Source organism: Tinamus guttatus, unplaced genomic scaffold (genome assembly GCF_059628265.1).
Source record: "Tinamus guttatus ecotype Peru unplaced genomic scaffold, ASM5962826v1 Tinamus_guttatus_pri_ptg000213l, whole genome shotgun sequence".
In the NCBI taxonomy this organism is placed as follows: Eukaryota; Metazoa; Chordata; class Aves; order Tinamiformes; family Tinamidae; genus Tinamus; species Tinamus guttatus.
In genome coordinates, this window is record NW_028288747.1 from 4,048,279 (window position 1) to 4,066,425 (window position 18,147).

The window sequence follows — 18,147 nt, forward strand, 5'->3', positions numbered from 1 at the left end:
TCTACATTCAAGTACTTGCATTTAGGCTTCTTCTTCTCTTGCCACTACACCAGGTTCAGCTCCTTGCTCTCTCCTTTGTTCTTTACATCTGTGTTCTCTGCACCATTCTGCACTTCTCTGCTCTGCTATTCTTGTCACCTTTGATCTTTAAAAAAAAAAAAAAAGAAAAAAAAAATCAGTCTAGGCTGCATATTTGAAAGCACACAGCAATGACACAAATGTAAATGGGTTTGTTCTTTTTTCCTATGGGAGTTCAGGCTTCAGACAGACTAACAATTAGGCAGCACCAGGCCCACACCCTGCACAAGAGGAAGAAAAGTGTTCGAAGTTTCCTCTCATTGCTCTGAGGATATGTATTTCCTGAAACTAATAACGAATTAAAACCCAAGTACAATAATAAAGCTCTTTGATATATTCAGAGAATTTAACAGCGATTGTGCTCACACTGATTTCTTAGTAAACACAGTAGCATTTTCCTTGTCATTGTGTGGAGCTGGTCACCAGAATTTCAGCCTCGACCTTTCCCACATTTCCCTCTCTGATGACTAAGAACTTCCATGATAGCTTAGAAAATGGTTGTGACTGCTCAGGTCCGTTTCAGATCTTAAAAAAAATAAAGGCGCCGATAGCCGAATCCTCGTGCAAAGCCCCGGTGCGGGACCGAGCCCCGCGGGAGAGGCTGCTCTCCGTGTCACAGCGAAGGGGTCCCACTTCTCCCTAGAAATCCCGTGGGCACCAGCTGCCTTTCTCGGCCCCCAGTGCCACGGCCCTCCTGCTAGAAGCAGGTCAAAGCTGGAAAACACAAATGGCAACGTACTAAAAACAAAAGTAAACTTCTATTCATCTGTCAAGGAAGAGGCACAAACAAGCAACGGTCACTTTAGATTCATTTTTTCATACAATTTCTTTAAATGTATGTGCAGTTTGGCGCAGTTCCTGGAAACACTATGTATAATCATTAAAATTCAACGTATGAGTGCTCCTACTCAGCAACGGGACATGTCTTGTTTTCTGGCTAATGAGCCCCTAGGACACAATTTCAAGCCTACTTGAATGAGCTAATGAGCCAAGAGGTGAAAAAGGAATCTCGAAGGCAGTAGCAAGAAATCCAGCTTGAGGCAGGAGACCCAGGAAGAAGTCAAAGCTCCTCTTTGCAAAAGCACCGTGTTCCAGGAGGTGAGAAAGGAACGGGCAGCGCCGGCGAGGTGGAGCGGCCGCTTCCCACCGCGTGTCCCCAGGCCGCTCCGGCTGTTCCCTGCGGATGCTTCAAGCTCAGCAGAGCTTCCTTGGGCCAGCCTGCTGCTTCCAACACACCAAATCAAACCACATCCATCGCAAGTGACGAGCAGAGAGGATGGATGTGCAAGAGAGGAAGAGAGCAGCTCTGAAGACCTGCTTATTTGAAAGCAAAACCAAATCCAACTAAAAATAACCCTTGATGATGCAACTGCGGGTCCCTTCTGGAGAAGCGTTTTCCTCAGAGGGGTGAACACAGCACACCTCCGTTAACCAGAGGGGACCCCGTGCTCCTTTATTGCTCCGTGCAATACAAACGCTGCAGCAGCCCTCCAGATCTGCCAGATGCAAATTTTCTCATGCAGAAGCTGCACCAAGCGCTGCAGGGCCTCTGCAGCAAGACCAGCAGCAGCCTCGGTCAGCTCGCATCTCAAGACTGTCTTCCACTATGCATAACAGAGTAACTTCGTTAAAAGCAACTGCATGGAATAAAAATCATGCAAGGGTTAAATTCCCACTTTTTCCTCTCTGGGTTAAGGCCAGCATGATGTTGTTACATAAATTATTCAGGATGTATCAACACAGTTAACAAACACAGTATTAAGATTTACAGTCCCAAACAGGGCCACAGAACAGTGAGGACATTCTCCCCTCTCAGCAGGCCACTCCGAGGAGGACTTGCACAGTAAAACCCCACAGAGCTCAAGGGAAGGAAGGAGGGAAACCTCTGGAGTGCAAGCAGACTCCTAATGCCTCACTTTTGAATTCCCACCTTTCCTATGAGGCTTTCCTACAGGAACAGAGGCTAAAAGGCAGCTAAGAGTCTTATTCTCATAGGTCCTTTCTTAGCTGCTTTGTTGTTTTAACTTTTCCTGGTAGCTTCATATGGGAGGATCTAAAGTCCCCAGTAAATAACGGGACAACTGCTTGGTGCCATTAAAAGTAGTTCAGTTTGCAAAGACCTCCAAAATCCTCTGAGAAAGACAGCAAAGCCATGCAAAGCACCACTGGCCCAGCACTTAACACCAAGAATGTATGAATTATAAAGCACACATATAAAGCCAGGAACTAAGGTGAGCCATACAAAACACGAGACGTGCCAAGCCCCTTCACTTCAGCTTCTGGCTAGTGTTTACCCAGCAGAAAGGTGAAAAGCAAAAATAGCTGACCCTTTCCAGGAGAAGGAAACATTAACGTTTACAATCTTAGGCAGGCCTATAAAACAGGGAGCACCTGTACACCTATCTCTCATTTCTGTACAACATTAACACTGTACTTCCCACTCGGAATCAGAGCCAAGGGCCAGAAGGTCTGTTTAGGTGCCTGTATTTTTGTATAGCGACAAACAGACCCTCCTACCAGCACGTTCAGAGCTGCCAAGGCACCCGGTTCCCACTGCCTTCCCCTTCAGGCCCCTCGGGGCAGCAGGGCTGAGAGGGGAGCATGGGAGCAAGACTGAGCAGCAGGAGGGAAAAGGCTGGAACTCCTTCACCCAAAGGTACTCACGAAGCCTCCCTGTTTTTAAATCGCAACGTCAAGCTTGGACTATACAGAGCTCTAGCATCTCTTTGGAGAGAGCACAAAGAAACACTTATCACTCCTGGAGACCCATGGGGGAATCAAACTTTCTGGCATTAGGCTGAAAATACTTTTTAAAAATTATTATTATTATGGTTTAAAATTACCTCGTGGTGGGGGGAGAGAAACAATAATCGCTGACAACATCCTCAATGTCTGCTAGTGCAGATGGGACCCCAGGAAGCATTTTTCTACTCCACAGCAAGGGAAGAATCCCTCAGACGTGCAAGCAGGGCTACCTACTGGGAATTCATTTTGCGAACGCTTGCCATTCTTAAGGAGACAACCAATCTTTAAAAACCACAACTCTTGAACACGTGCCCTAGAAATATGTCGAGGCTGATGGCTCTGAGGATATAATTTCCCTTCTCTTGCTCATTCCTATCGCCCCCCCTTTTTCTTAAAGGGGGCCAGACTCAGGAGCTGTTCTCTTTAATGATGGCTTCAATTAAGATACTAATGAAATGATGCCCCAAGAAGTGGCTAAGCATGCGAGAAGTGAACTCCAGCTTCATGGCATTTGCGAGGAGAGGACAGAGTCTGCACGGGGCTGCAGGGTGGCAGGCAGGGGGACAACAGGAGACACGGGGCCTTGCAGGGCCCCTCGAAAACAGGGGCTTGGAAGGGCCACAAGGGAGCCTGGAAGGAGCAACAGGGGTGGTCCACAGGATGCTGTGACAGCATAGTTTATGAACTGATTATTTTGCCCATTTTTGAAGGATTATTTATTGTACTAGTCATACTAGCTCTGCAGTCAGCTCAGCTTTTTTGTTGCAACTGGATACCAGGAAGAAACATGGTGGAATCTGCTCCGTGACAAGCTATAAACTGCCTTAATCCTGCAGACGTGACTCAGAGGAAAAGCGCTGCGCACGAAAGGCAGCACCAGACTTGCTGAAGGCAGGCCAGCCTTGCCCGCGTACGCACTCAGGAGCCTGCAGGAGGCCAGCCAGGAACACGGCTTCTGCTACCGCGATTGCACTTAAAAATGAACTTTCTATACTAAAATCATGACAAGAGCAGCCTGTGGTCAAGTATACAAGGAGTCAACTTCCTAAGAGAGACATAACTGAAAGAGAAGAGCCACAGGAGTACAGATATAGCTGTGTTTTTCATGAGTAGTCAAACATCATTAAGCAGGTAGCTGTCACTGAAGCATCCATAAAATGTGACAAATACTGAATTTCAGCTCTACACTCCTTTGCAAAATGTGTTTTGCTAAGAGGTAAGCCCTTATGTAAAACTCTGCAGGAAGAAATTTCTATCATTGGTTTATTTTTAAGGAGATGTTACAGCAAGTATTAAATGTTTTAAAGAGATATTTATCTTTAAAGAGGTACTAGAAAAAATGAAGTTTGGGTTACAATCTCTGGCTATGTATATATATAAATAGATAGATGCAGATAGCTTAATTCAGCAATGTTCAGTAGAGCTTGTAGCCGCTCTACTAAGATGTTCTGCTGGCCAATAAATTAGACTTTTTTTCCCATGAGAGCAGATAACACCACTGCCATACAGAAAGTATAACCTTTGAGAATGAAGAGCCCTTCCCTAGAATCAGAGCAGCTGCAGAAAGAAAGTGAAAGCAGTGAAAGCGACGGCATGGCACGTATTAAATCTGAACAATACAAGATGTTCTGTTCCCTTCGGTTTCATTCTGTCAGCGTCTGGAGGGCTGGAAACACACAAAGGTTATCCCCAAAGGGCACAAACTGTTCCACTCAAATATCACTTTTTTTTTTAATATAGTTCTATAGAAGTTAAAAAAAAAAAAGGAAGGGAGAGAGAGGGAGAATCTTCCCCTTCACAAAGTACCAGCTAAAAGATTTTCTAGTATATGGAAATATCATTAGGTGTTGTGAGGAGGGAGGGTGCAATAGGATGCTCTGAGGTGCGTATGTGAAACAGGTCACAGCCTTTCTGCACAGCTGCAAAAAATGTTTCCCAGAGGACTCACACAGGATTTTGCAGGGTAACTATTTCTCTGTTCTCTCTAAACAGAGAACTGGTGGCATTAGAGGAACAAGTTCTCTTGAATTCATGCTTGCTGATAATCTTTCAAAGTGTGCTCTGTGTTTACTAATGCTCATGCACTTCAAAAAAAGCATCATCCACCCTGTGTGACCAAACAGATAGGCTGAAATGAGACCATAGTCTAATTTTAGGATTCAGAGAACTGGGTTCTGTATTTGTCCCTGTGCCAAGACTGTTCCCGGATATAAAGAAACACGATCTCACTTTACAGAGCAGTACTTAGAGCAAAATTCTGTCCTTTGGTCATACGGGATTTTGCATACAGGACCACCCTGGGTCTTTTCAAATAGTCTGCTTCAGGGGCCCACATGAAAAATAAGCACATACTGAACTGTATGTGCAGAGCCCGACTTGGAAGCCAGGCAACCCAGACTGAGCACAGACAGGATCTTTTGGGATGAATCCATGGGCTTACAGTACCAGTTTACTATCTAACCTTCTGATATTGTTCATATATACATACATATATACAGATACACTCATATACTGTATCAGAAATACTTCTAACACATGCCGAGGTTGTGGAAACCTCAAACTTTTCCTGGGAAAGAAAATTTGCTAACATGACTGGATCAGTAATACCTCAAAAATATAACCAGTATTTTAACAGAAACACATACAACCAGACTGTGCTTAACTCAGCTACCCTGATTTCACACACACGAGATCTCCCTGTCCCCCATTCCCAGGCGACTTGTGCCCAGCTACATTTTGCCTCTGCCAAAAGGAGAGAGGAAAACTTGCCACTGACATTGCACTGACATCGAATTAACATGTCTTCTTCATGAAACTCCAAATTACTCAAATATACACAGCTTTTGGACAACCAAAAGTAAAACAATTAGGACAGCACTAGCAGGCCAGGAAAGATGGGCATATCCATCCTCGCAGCCGCAAGGGTTAAGGAATGCTCTAAATAAAACCCTGAAGCTCTCTGACTTGTCAAATAGAGATAAGAGGCAAGAAAGTCCATAAAACCCTTTTAAAGACTTATCAGACTTTTAACCTGAAAGCAGGACCGGTGCCTCCTTTGTTCCTTTGCAGTGCTCCTATCAGTGACACACTGTTAGGCAGGGGCTGGGGAAATGCCAAGGCAGATTTTCTTATCACTAAGCTCCTCTTGCCTTGAGCACCCTTCCATTTAAAAATGTACCCCAGGAGCGACTGCTCCACAAACCCAGCTCCTGGGCTTGGCCACAATTCTCGCTCCCCACAGTAGCAACCCCAGTGTTTTTCCTGCTCTTTGCTTTCTGGAACACTTTGGCGGCACCAGCAAAGAAAAATGGCATGAGCACGTTATATCCTTCCTGTCTGTCAACAAGAAAAAGAGTCACCACAGCCAGGAAACATACCGTATTTGCTCAGGTGTCTGCAGGAAGGAGGAGACTCCAAAATGGGCCAGAAAGACAAAAAAAATGAGGGCTGCAGGGAGATGCAACATAGGTGGAGGAGGGAGGACGCCCCACTCAGCCCCTCTCTCACACGGCCGTGCACAGGGAAGATGCCAAAAGTAAGAAGAAGAAAAATCAAAATCTTTGCATCTTCAAGGAGGGAGGAAAAATAATCCAACGAACCCAACATACCTTGCAAAACCAACAACAGCAACAAAAACTAAGACAGCAAATACCTCAAGCACGTATTGAAATCAGCATTACGGACTGCATGATAAACATGCCCAGGAAAATGTACAGTGGGAATTCATACTATTATATACAGCACGTTTCATCATCCCTATAGCATTTCTGTTCCACCCAAAGGGTGTTAACATGCCCTGGCTGGGATACAGACATTACACATCAAAACAGACTCCTTCTTTTGGTTTCCATGCAAAGCTTATTCTCCCTCAGCTGCAGAGACATGAGTTGCTCATTTGCCATGATCTTGAGCTTTGTTATAGGTGGCCATTGGATTTTTAGCCTAGAACTGCACTGAGAAAAAGCCATTTGAATACACCAGAACCAACACAATGGTTCTGGTGCTGCTTCTTGTTTCTGGTCTTAGCCACTGCCAGCTTCTCAACAGCTACTATAAAATTACCCCTGCGCTCACTGCTTTGTTGAACATTATCATAACACTGAATAACACCCAGAGTAGGTTGTTTAGACCATTCACTCCTTGGGCATCACTGTGATTTGCATCACAGAGCGATCTGGCCCAGACTCCTATGAAATAGACTGTTAAAGACCATCTTGGCAGTATTTGTGCCCCAGTGACCATATCAGCACAAGGATGCAAGTCTAGTGAGAATACAAAATGACTGTTTTACTTTCAGCTTTAAAATACACCCTTTTTCCTAGGGTTTTTGTTTGTTTGTTTGTTTCCCGTTTTATTTTGACTGAAGATGGAGATGGCAGATCCTTATGGCATCTGCATGACACCATGTCTACGCAACTGAGAGCCAACAGGAACAGAAAACAGAAAACTCTTCTACTGCCATCTCCTCCAGGAGTGGGTAACGCAGCCGTAAAGTCCACCCAAATTAATTACTTTTTAAGCTTTATTTTACCCCTGACAATCGCTCGAAATTTGTTTTCAGTATCTGGAATATTTTTCCCCAAGAGCTGCCTAGAAGAAAAGGTGATAATTTTTCAGCAGTATGTCTGTACTTCCCTTAGACAAGCTAAGGAAGGACTTGTTTACAGTAAGAAATTTTCTGGCACGGTTGTCAAGGAATAATTAATTCCTTGCAGTGGGAACAGTTATCCCAAAATAAATCAATGTTATTCTGGAATTAAGTGCTCACACAAGTATTCACTCCTAAATACCAACATAAAATAGCTGATGTTGCTCAGCTGTGTCAGTCTGTGTCCACTGAAGCAAACCCTGTGAATTCTTAAAAGCTGTTGGGAAAAGTCAGAGTTTGACAGCTGATTCATAAGGAATTTTCTGGGCTGTTGAAAAACAGAAGATTATTAAGTGTCAAACAATTATCAAGAATCACATATTTTGTCATAGCAATGCAACTCAACAACAATTTTTAAGTCTCTCCCCAGCTCTGGTAAGTCTAGTGCACTCCAACTGCTCTGTGATTAGATTTACTGGAGACATTGCTGAAACATTTAACAAGCCCATCTGATTTCCTGCATGAAACTGGTCTCTCTGGGAGAGACAGAAATAAAAAGACCAAACATACACACAAGTATCTGCAAGATCAGGATCTTAACTTGTAAAAATACTGCTTAAAGCCTGGGTGGTCTTTATCTCTATGTCCTGCTTACCACTTCTCTGACCAAATATATGAACAGTGCTCTGTAGGGTGATACTGCATATAGGAAAACAGACTCTGCGAAACAGACACTCTGAATCGCAGTGAACCCTTCCTGGTGGCTTGTGAAGGCTCAGGCAAGATTACAGAGAAAATGGTCACATTTTAAAGGTTCTCAAAGAGGCAGAAAAAAATATTTCAAGGTAGTGAACAGTGCAAAATATGTTCAAGGAAGAGTTTTCACATTTGCTGGCCATGAACTGGCCTGATGTAATCCACCTTGCTCAGATTTGCCTCGTTTCTCACAGCTAGCTTTGTTTGGATAACATACTGTTCTGCAACACACAGCAAAAAGTATTTGCACACTACACTAAAGTACAATTTAATATTTGCTTAAAGCTTTAATTTTATTGTCTGGGCAAAGGCGGTTTCTACCACTGAAGTTAATAGCTAACCCACACCCATGCTTTAGCTACCGTAACTCCTAATCACCAGCACAGCACCCAAATCGGAGAGCAAAAGGTATAAAATACCCCTGCTAACAGCAAGCACCAGGTCAGCCCCTCCAAGAAAATGGCATTCTTCCCTTCACCAATACCTGACTATATTATCAAAGAAAAATATAGTTCCTTGGTATGTGCAAAAAAATAAAATAAGAAATAAATAAAAAAGCCTGCCTCCTGCTTACTCAGAAGGTTTGCTCTAAAGACAGACCACAGAACACAGACTTGGGGGCTGGAATATTTTGAATCATCCAAACTGCAAGCTGGAAACATGTCTGTCACATGCACTTATTTATGGTTACAAAAATAGCACTATGAAAGAAGCAGATGTGTGAGTGCAAAAAAAAAAAAAAAGTAACTTAAGTTGAGCTAATTATTGGAGAGTAAATTGAATTAATTATTACAGAACTACTGGCTGACACTGGAGAACATAATGGGGAAAAAAGAAACTTCTTTCTGTACATACACTTTGGAGGCTCGAATTTAAAGAAGTACTAAATATTAAATCCTTAATCCTGGCACCACTGAAAAAAATGTGATGTAATCCTGCTTTTTATAAAAACATTGCTCTTTCCATTGCCACAGGACATACAGGGACTTCTTCATTCATGTTGAGATATGAACAGCTGGGATTGGTTATAAAATGTGTTCTTAATTTAAAGTTTTTGTGTTGGTCGCAAACTAAGAGCAGTGAGGCAGCCTCAATTTCTGATCTGCAGCAGCTATTTCTATCCTGGGAGTTTCTTAAAATACCCCTGAGCTAGAGTAAGGCCACTGCACTCATCTTTATTTCTGATCCAGGAAAGATAAGCATTATTAAACTAAGCAAAGTTTGTCTTGTCGAATGTGTCAGAATAAAATCTCTGCAATTAAAATCTTTCATTCTACCCTACCACAGCTCTAGCAAAGCAGTGATTATCCAGGCTTCTCCTCAAAACCCAACCCGCATTTTTCTCCATCCAGACCAGCAATAAACTTTCTACAGGAGAACATGGTTCAAGCTTCTGCATGGCCACGCGGGGTTTGGCCGGCTTGGGAATAATGTTCCAGGAAGTTCTCAATGTCAGAAGGGATCTTCTGACTGGAAACTTATCCACGGAAATCGAGTGAAACCATTTGTACTCATTTCATGTGACAAGCAATGCTGACACCCGATAACACCTTTTGGTTACTGCTGATCTTTCCCAGATCTAAGTTGCTGATGCAAAAGTGAGGAGGAAAGGGGGGGAAAAAATGCAACAAAAAAACACCCCACGATTTACAACCGATCTTATTAACCACTCAAATCTTAACATGAATAAATTTCAAGTACATCTACCAGCTGAATAATGCCCTTACATCATACTGATGTTATCACCTTCATTTGACTCTGTGCACACACAGTTGCCCCAGCATTTCAAAATGCAGCCTCCACAAATGAGGAACAGGCTCCTTTTAGACCTGCAAGGTCACCACACAGACCACTAAACAAGAAAAGTGTTACCTGGATAAATCAGGGGGAATAATGTGATGTATGATAAGGAGTAAGAGTTAAAATAATGTCATATAAGAGTCAAAGCTACTGACAGATAAGTTAATAAAATTGAAATTATTTTTAAAGCTCAGCTCTCATGCCTATTTCCTCTGCGTTTCTTCTTTCATTTTTGCCAACTGGAAAATGAGAACCAATGGAGACAGTTTCACTTTTGCTTATGCTTAGTTTCAATTTTATCCTCATGTTTTGCTTTCAGATTTTTAAAGGTAACAGTCTTTGGATTTCAGATCCATCAAGAAAAAAATCAGTAACTTCAAAACAACACCCCCTTCCCCCTTTTTTTTCCTTCTCAGGTATTATTTTATTGGGCATAAACTTTATAAGATACTGTTACAATCTAGGGAAGATTTTGGTGAGGAGATTATTGCATTTGATTTTAAAATTCAAAATTCCAGTATTTCCCAGTTAATTCCCCCACAATTGCATACGAAACTTAACAAGATATCTTAAAACGGCAGCCAGCACACCAAATGCCTTGAAAGTCCACTCCACGCTCCAAATGCGTGTCATGTATATGTACCAAATGCATGTAAAGATCCAAATGTCTTGCTGCTACTTCAGCTTACTGATAAATAAGGCATTATCTTGCATGGCTAAAACTGTGAGAGGCTTTCTATAAGGCTGCCAAGTGATGTCCAGTATTAACATACAATTATTACAGGACAGTTTTGTCTTCTGTGTAGTCACCAAATTCCTCAAGTCAGAGATATCACATTGCATGTATCAAAAACACAGAACTTAACCATGCTTTATGACTTTCTTAAACTCTATATAATCCTTCCTTCATTTGTTCAACATTAATATTAAGCATGTAATACTTCTTTTAAAAGTACTTAAAGTAAGTTAAGAGCAAAAGGAAGATGGTTAGACGACATCCACTGTTGCATGCAGTTCAACCTAAGAGACAAATTCAAATACTTTTGCCACAACTTTCCCCATTATTCCCCTAATACTGGACAGGCTGGTAATAACAAATGAAAGCTGTAAAGGTTATCTGAAAAACTAAGAAATTGCACCCTGCTCATTCTTTAAGGGGCAAGAAGCAACACACAGTTACATGGGAATTACTGCCTCCAAGCTCTTTACAAAAGCTAGTAACCCATGCACCAATAACTGAATGTCAAAAATCATTTGAAGCGAAATCTTGGCTCTATACCTTGGGTGAAACAACACATCACAGGCTGGTGGATTTGCTCCTGGGTGCCCGCATCCAGACTGAAACCAGGAAAACGCCTGCTGTGTCCTCAAGCTGTGCCTTTGTCACCATCTGCCCCCAGGCAAACACAGGGCTCAGAGCACTTCCAGCACACACTGAATCTGGCCTTTCAGCGTGTTACACATAAGAAACCCAGTAACACTTTTTAGTCACCAGTACTTTATTTGCTCCCTGGCTCATTCAAAAAAATCAGTACGGCTTCAGCAATTTACATGAAGCTCCAAGTGTATCTGGCACTAGTTGAAAGAACAAGTTTTAGAAGGGTTTTTGCAGTCTGACAATCAATACTGGATTCGTAAATAATAATTCAACAGACCTTCTCAAACAGAGGGATAACTTATATAATTGGAATGATTTGATCCATAAAATTATTCTCAAACGAGGAAAACACAGCTCTCAGATCTGCTCATTCATTGTACAGAATCTTTTTTTGCCTTGAGGTTTTGTGCTTGCTTATTTTTTTGTTTTGCTTTTGCACTTACGATCTCACAGAACTAAAATGTTTTACCCTAATCACAGTTTATAGTATCATAAGCTATAATAAAACTTCTGTAAACATTGCCTTATGCTTTATGTCCTTAGTCTCACAGTCACTGTGGACCTTTGAAGAATGGAGTTTTACACAGTCAATCTTAACTAGACATACAGATAAGTCAGTCATACCTGAAGAATAATGCACAATTAACTTTGCTTCTTTTTCTCTCTGAGTTACTCACAAGTGGGACACAACTTGCAATACTGAAGATCCACAAATCATAAACCAAGATTCTAATTCTCAAATATCAGAAGAATTCTGCTGGGATCACACCTCTGTGTAACGTTAAGCACACACAGGATGAACTTAATCTGACTGTAACCAGTGTCAGCTCAACAAGCAGAGATTATTAAATAGGATTATCACAAAAATACCTCTTTTTCACCAGAAGTTTCATAATAGTTTATGCCACAAGATTCACATAACAGGGAGCAATACATCATCTCATTTGTTTATGTCACTTATAAATGGATCATTTCTTATGTTCACAGTAAAGAAAATGATTCCATAAGCAGTTTCCAGAAATAATTCTTGATCAGTGTCTGCAGTAATTCTTTGTGAATATTCAGTGGTTGAAATTTGAAATTGAACTGTTCAGACTGCTGAGTTGCATAGCAAGTTTCTCTTCCACAGATTGTCTAATGAGTTGTGAACCTACATAAACTCTTGGCGTTAGCTCTGCATTGCATGACAAACACCTCTTGGTTTGAAGTTACCTCCCCATGGTTTTATCTGGGTTGTGTTTATCTGTATTATTCCTGTTCCCTATCTGCCTTCTTCATGACACTAATGATTTTACGGAACTATTTCACATCCTCTTCAGTCACCTCTTTGCTAAACTCGTTTTAGTCCATCTAGCACTTCTTTCACAAAACGTGTTTTAAATCACTGATCTTCCTTGATGTCCTTTTCTGTATCTCATCAAATTTCACTACGTACTCTTTCAAGAGGGGAGAAAAGTATTGTTAACTCAATTCAAGAGAAGGAAGCAATATAAGTTTATAATGACAGAATCATGTTCTCTATTTTCACTTTTTATTCCTTCCCAATCATTCCTAGCATGCCCCCTAATTTTTTTTTAGCAGCCACAAGGCACATAGCTTATGTTTTCAGAAATTTATCTATGCTCTTTTTTTCCTAACTGGAAATAGTTGCTTCAAACTTCATCTTCGTGCTTGTAAAGTTAGGGTTGCATTCCCTTCCCTGTGCATAGAGGCCTTTCTTCGGCCTCTACCAGTTTTCATCTGCGGTCTTACATCTGGCCTTCCAATATAATGAGATCCTTCTGATGTTGTTGCAGCCAGCTTTATTTTTGGTTTTAGTACTCCAAACAAGTTAGTACAACCAGCAAACTTGTCACGTCACAGTTTATCCCTTTCTGGGTGCCTCTTGGAGCATGGATCCTATACAGACTCGCAAGGAAACCACTGGCAACCTCCTTTCACTCAGCAAGCTCAACATGACTCTATGACCTGGAGCAACCTGATCTGCCTTTGAAACTGACTCTGCTCTGAGCCTGGGCTGTGCCAGACCATCTCCAGAGACCCAAGGAAAACCCCGGCCTTGGGCAGCCAGACCACAGTGCCCGATGCTCAGGCTCAGGGATGCCTTTGCGCGGCTCCACCGGCCTTGTCACGTACAGCTTCTCAACAGAAGTCACATCAAGGCACATCAAGTGCCCAGCTACCTCAGACACCTTGAAAAACTAACATCTCATTCGCCACCTGGAGTGTCAAGGCACTTTTAAGCAATAGTGTATGTGTAACTGGTAGTGATGAGGAGCGATCTCATATGTAATTTCCTTCAGAACTCCTGAAGAATCTATCACCTCATCCCATTTGTTATTCCTTCACTGCCTACTTCAACCTGGGAGAAATCCTCAAAAAATGTTCCCTCCAACAGAAAAATAAATTTAAAAAGCCTTGAGCAAGGCATCTCCTTAAATTCTTTTTCATTGCACTCTTCTGTTATGACTTTACCATGCTTGGGCACTTCTTTCATGCACAGATCACCCATCAGCAGGCTTCCTGCTCTCGATGCTTTTCAGAGACTATTATTTAACACTTTTAACAACTTCTTCCATGACTCTTTCTGGCCTATCTTATTGTACATAACAGATTTAATGTTCTTTTCCACTTTCCTCACGCGGAGGCAAAGCTTTAACTTTAGGAAATGCACCTTTTTTACTTCTACTGGACTCTTTTACTTTGCTTTTTAGCCTGCTTGGTTCTTTTGTTTATTTCTGACTGATGCCATGCAACTGCTCCAAGTCTTTACTACAGTGTCTTTAAAGAATTACATGCCACCTGCAAGTATTTTACACTTTTGGCTGCCTCTCACCATTTTATTCAGTAGTTTCTTTCTCCCTCATTTTTAATGAAGATTTTCTTTGGAAAATTAAACGCTGCTGCAATGGCTCTTGGCGTTTCTTGCTCCTGAAACAATGTTCAATCTGAGCTCGTGATGACGGCTGTCACGTAGTAGCTTGCTGGCATTTTGAATGTAACATGCTGAACTAAATTCTTGCTGTCCAAGACCAAACCCAGAGTTGCTTTTTCTCTGTGGGTTTCCTTACAAGTTTTGCCTAGAAAGCAGTCCTTTATGACACTGGAAAATTTAGTTCCTGGGCAAATTTCATCGTGGAACATGATACAATCCACATGCAGGCAACTGGAAGCCGCCTTGTACTTTTTTTTTTTTTGGTAGCTTTTCTAGTCTCCCTTTGTATACGATAATCCAAGTCTATACATTTCTTACTTAAACGTGAACATCAGTTCATGAGATCCTGCGTGATTTGCTAAAACAGTTGCTTTTTCCTTAATGAAACTTACTTTACCCAATACATGCACACAAGCAACTCTGCCTCTTCTGTGTCACCTCGTTGTCTGCTGTTTAAATATCTGACCTTCCAAAAACACTGTGATACTCCAAGTATTACATCCTGGGGATGTTTTAATATATTTTCAATGTTATGGGTATGATGATCCTCTCCATGAGAGGATGCATTATGACAAACTTTATATTCTTCTTCATCTGTCAGCTTTCCTTCACTGTTTAAAAAACACATAAACATCTGTATGTTTATATAGATGTTGCGTACACACACACATATATTTATACACACACACATACATATACACACATATACAGACACACACACTAGTTTTAAGTCTACACCATGGCAAATTTATTTAAATAAAGCCTATTGTTTGTATGTATGTTCCTTCTATTTCAAAAACATTTTCAGATCCCTCTTGAATCTTAACTGTTCTTTCTTGTATGACTTTATCAACCACGCATTAAGATTTTACTAACTTTATCTGGTGTTACACACCATAGCATAGATTTCCATAGGACGAGATTTGGGTCTTTAACCCCCTATGTAAGGGCCTACATTTTACTTGCCAAACCTCCTACATAGCCCTCTGTCTGTAACAGGCCTGTGACGAACAGCTCTTCAGGGTGCTACAGCATTTTGCAAAGGGTGCTATCTGCAAATTAAGACTCCTATAAAACATGCTTAAACACAGCATCGCATCTCAACAAACAGCAGTTCTCGTTTACAGCTGCCCCTGCAGCCTAGCAGACCTTGGCACAGCCAGCCGGGCTATAAATTATAACCATACACTAAGTGGGAGCAAAGTTCTGGGCCCCAACACGGAAATCAACACGATTCCTTTATCTGAGCGCAGCACGTTTGTTTACGAGCCCTGAAACACTCGACCGCTGAGGTGCTCAACTCCCTCACGTTAACTAAAATGGCAGCTTCAGAAGGCCTCGATGTTTCTGGCAATCCGGGCCCAGAGATCCCATTCCCAGCATACTGGCAACCCTGACCCCAGACAGGGCAACACGCCTGGAATTCGACCAGCGTGCGGCAGGGAAACTAAACTCCTCTCCACAAACTTCAGACGAGAAAGGTGGCCGGGACTCAGCCCTGCACCAGCTGGGCAGCGCTAGCCCATGCAAGCATAACGAGGCAAAACACACAGAAGGTGATAACGCTTTACTTATTTTTATTTATTTCTTTATTTAACACCATTCCTGCAAAACCTGGCGGAGGGCACCGTCCAGCCGCCCAGTCCTGCCACACCTTCAAACCACTACACGTTAACACCGTTCGGACTCAAATCCAAACGGCCGCTCCCCGCGGCCGCGCGCGCGCACACGGGCCGCGCGGGCCGGGCCGATCGGGCCGGGGACGGCAGCCCCGCTCCGGGGCAGGCCGGGCGCTTCCTCCCGCCTGCCCGGAGCGGCGGCGGCGGCGGGGCCGGGGCCGCCTCCCCGCCCGGAGAGGCGACGCGACGGGCGGCGCAGCGCGACCCCGGCCGGGGCGCAGCGTCCGCGGCGGCGACGCCATCGCGCCTCCCCATTGGCCGCGCGGCTGTCGCGTCACAATCGACCGCGGCGGGAGAAGGGGGGGGGCGCTAGGGGGGAGCCGGCGCTTGTGTAACGCGCGGCCCGTCCGCGCCGCGGGGGAGGGGCGCCGGCCGCGCGCCCCCACCGCCGTCCGCGCCCCACCCCAACGGTCACCCCGCGCCGTTGGCGGCGGGCGCTGCCCGCGCCCCTTCGCCCTCCGCCGCGCGGAGAGGGAAGGCGGCGGCCGGGCTGGCCCGCAACAAGTGCAGGCGCCGCGGGCAGGGCGCCGCCCGGGCGGCCGCAGGGCCCCGCGCAGGCCCGCGGCCGCGGCCCGCCCTGCCCCGAGCGCCCGCCGCGGCCGCCCCGCCGAGGCGCTGGCGCCGCCGCCTTTGTTCCCGCGGCGCAGCCCCGGGGCTCCCGGGACGCCGGCACCGCCGGCCCCTCGGCCGCTTCCCTCCTTCACCGCAGCCGCGAGCGAACAACTCCCCCGCCCGCCTCACACGCTCCCGCTGCAGCGGCTTCGCCTGCACCCCCACCAGCAGCCTGACCTTATTTCCCGTTTCCTTTTTTTATTTTTAATAAAAATCAATGCGCATCTTCGCCGGAGCCGCGGACGCTTCCTGTGGCCGAGCGTTTTGTGCAAAATCCGCATACGGAAAAAACGGCGATTTACCCCCCTCTTCCCCCGAATAAACAAACAAGAATAATGAATTTACCTTGTCTGTCGGTACGCTTTCGCGGCACTTATATAATTCCTCAAGGTTACCGCTGCTGCCAAGAGAGGTGGTGGTGGGGAAGGAGGAAAACGCCAGGGAAAAAAAATAATTAAAAAAAAGAAAAAAAAGGAAAATGAAAACAAGGCGCTGAATAATCGCGGGAGCAAAACTAAAAGTTATTCCCCTCCCTCCGCCGGGGCTGAGAAAGGTCCAGATCGAAAGCAAAACAAGGAGAGGAAGCGGCGCAGCGGCAGCCGCGCTCGGAAATCCCCCCGCCTCCCGCCGCCGCGGGGGCCGGGCCGCGGCCGCCCGCCCCTGCCGCCCGCGGCGCCGCGCGGAGCGCTCCCTCCGTGCCGCTTCCTTCTGCTCCGTTTTGTTTGACGCGACCCCCTCACCGATGCCCTCTCGGCTTGGGGAGCCACCCCCGCGTGGGTGAGGAGGAGGCGTGAGCAGGGGGCTGTTGCCTTGGCATCTGGAGCGGGGCTTCGTTTCCTCACTTGCCGCAAACTTTACCTCCCACCCACGCACTCCTCCTAAATCATATATTTTAATATATAATTACTTATTTATATTTAATATATACCTTCATTTCGGCTGTTACCACCTCAGTTTCTCCCTTGCCCCCACTCCTGCTAAGGTAACTTAAACAACTCACTCTCTGAGGGGTAAAAATACATGTTGGGATTCACGTTGCCTTGAATGCATACATAGACACATACATACATATATATATATACACTATGCATACATACATACATATATGTACATATATATTTTTAAAAAGGCATATGCCGACGTTGTGCAGCTTGGACAATACCAGGTGTGGGGATTTGGCAGGGAGGGCCCCCTTGCCTGCTGCTGGCTTGGGAAGAACACGGCTCTTGGGAGCATGCACCCCTTGGTGGAGAAATTGCAGGAATCTAGTGTCCTCAGATGAAGGACACGGCAAACATTGGCAAGAGACGAACAAAGAAGGGTGAAAAATTGTCAGAAAAAAAAATAGTAACAAATAAATTGTGAGACGAAGGGCTAGGGATGCCTAGATTTAAATCGGGAGGTTGAAGTAGCAGAGGTCCTTGGGAAGGAGATGGTCAGTGCAGCAGCACCAGGACACGGCGGTGAAGAGAAGCAGACAGGGCCGCGTCTACAGGGAATGGTGCCGCGCAGGGCCTGCTAAAAGAGCCCCTCGGATCCGCTAGCCCTTAGCAGCTAAAATGGACTTTCTATGCAC

The 18,147-nt window shown here is 44.5% G+C and overlaps 1 long non-coding RNA gene across 1 annotated transcript; it reads right to left on the bottom strand.

The window, feature by feature from the left end:
* Positions 1 to 74: 74 nt before the first annotated feature.
* Positions 75 to 17,203, bottom strand: LOC148594697 (uncharacterized). The gene is made up of 2 exons (XR_015913375.1): positions 16,917 to 17,203; positions 75 to 145 (listed from the first exon to the last, which is right to left on the bottom strand). It is a non-coding gene; the product is annotated as an uncharacterized LOC148594697 (long non-coding RNA).
* Positions 17,204 to 18,147: the final 944 nt, after the last annotated feature.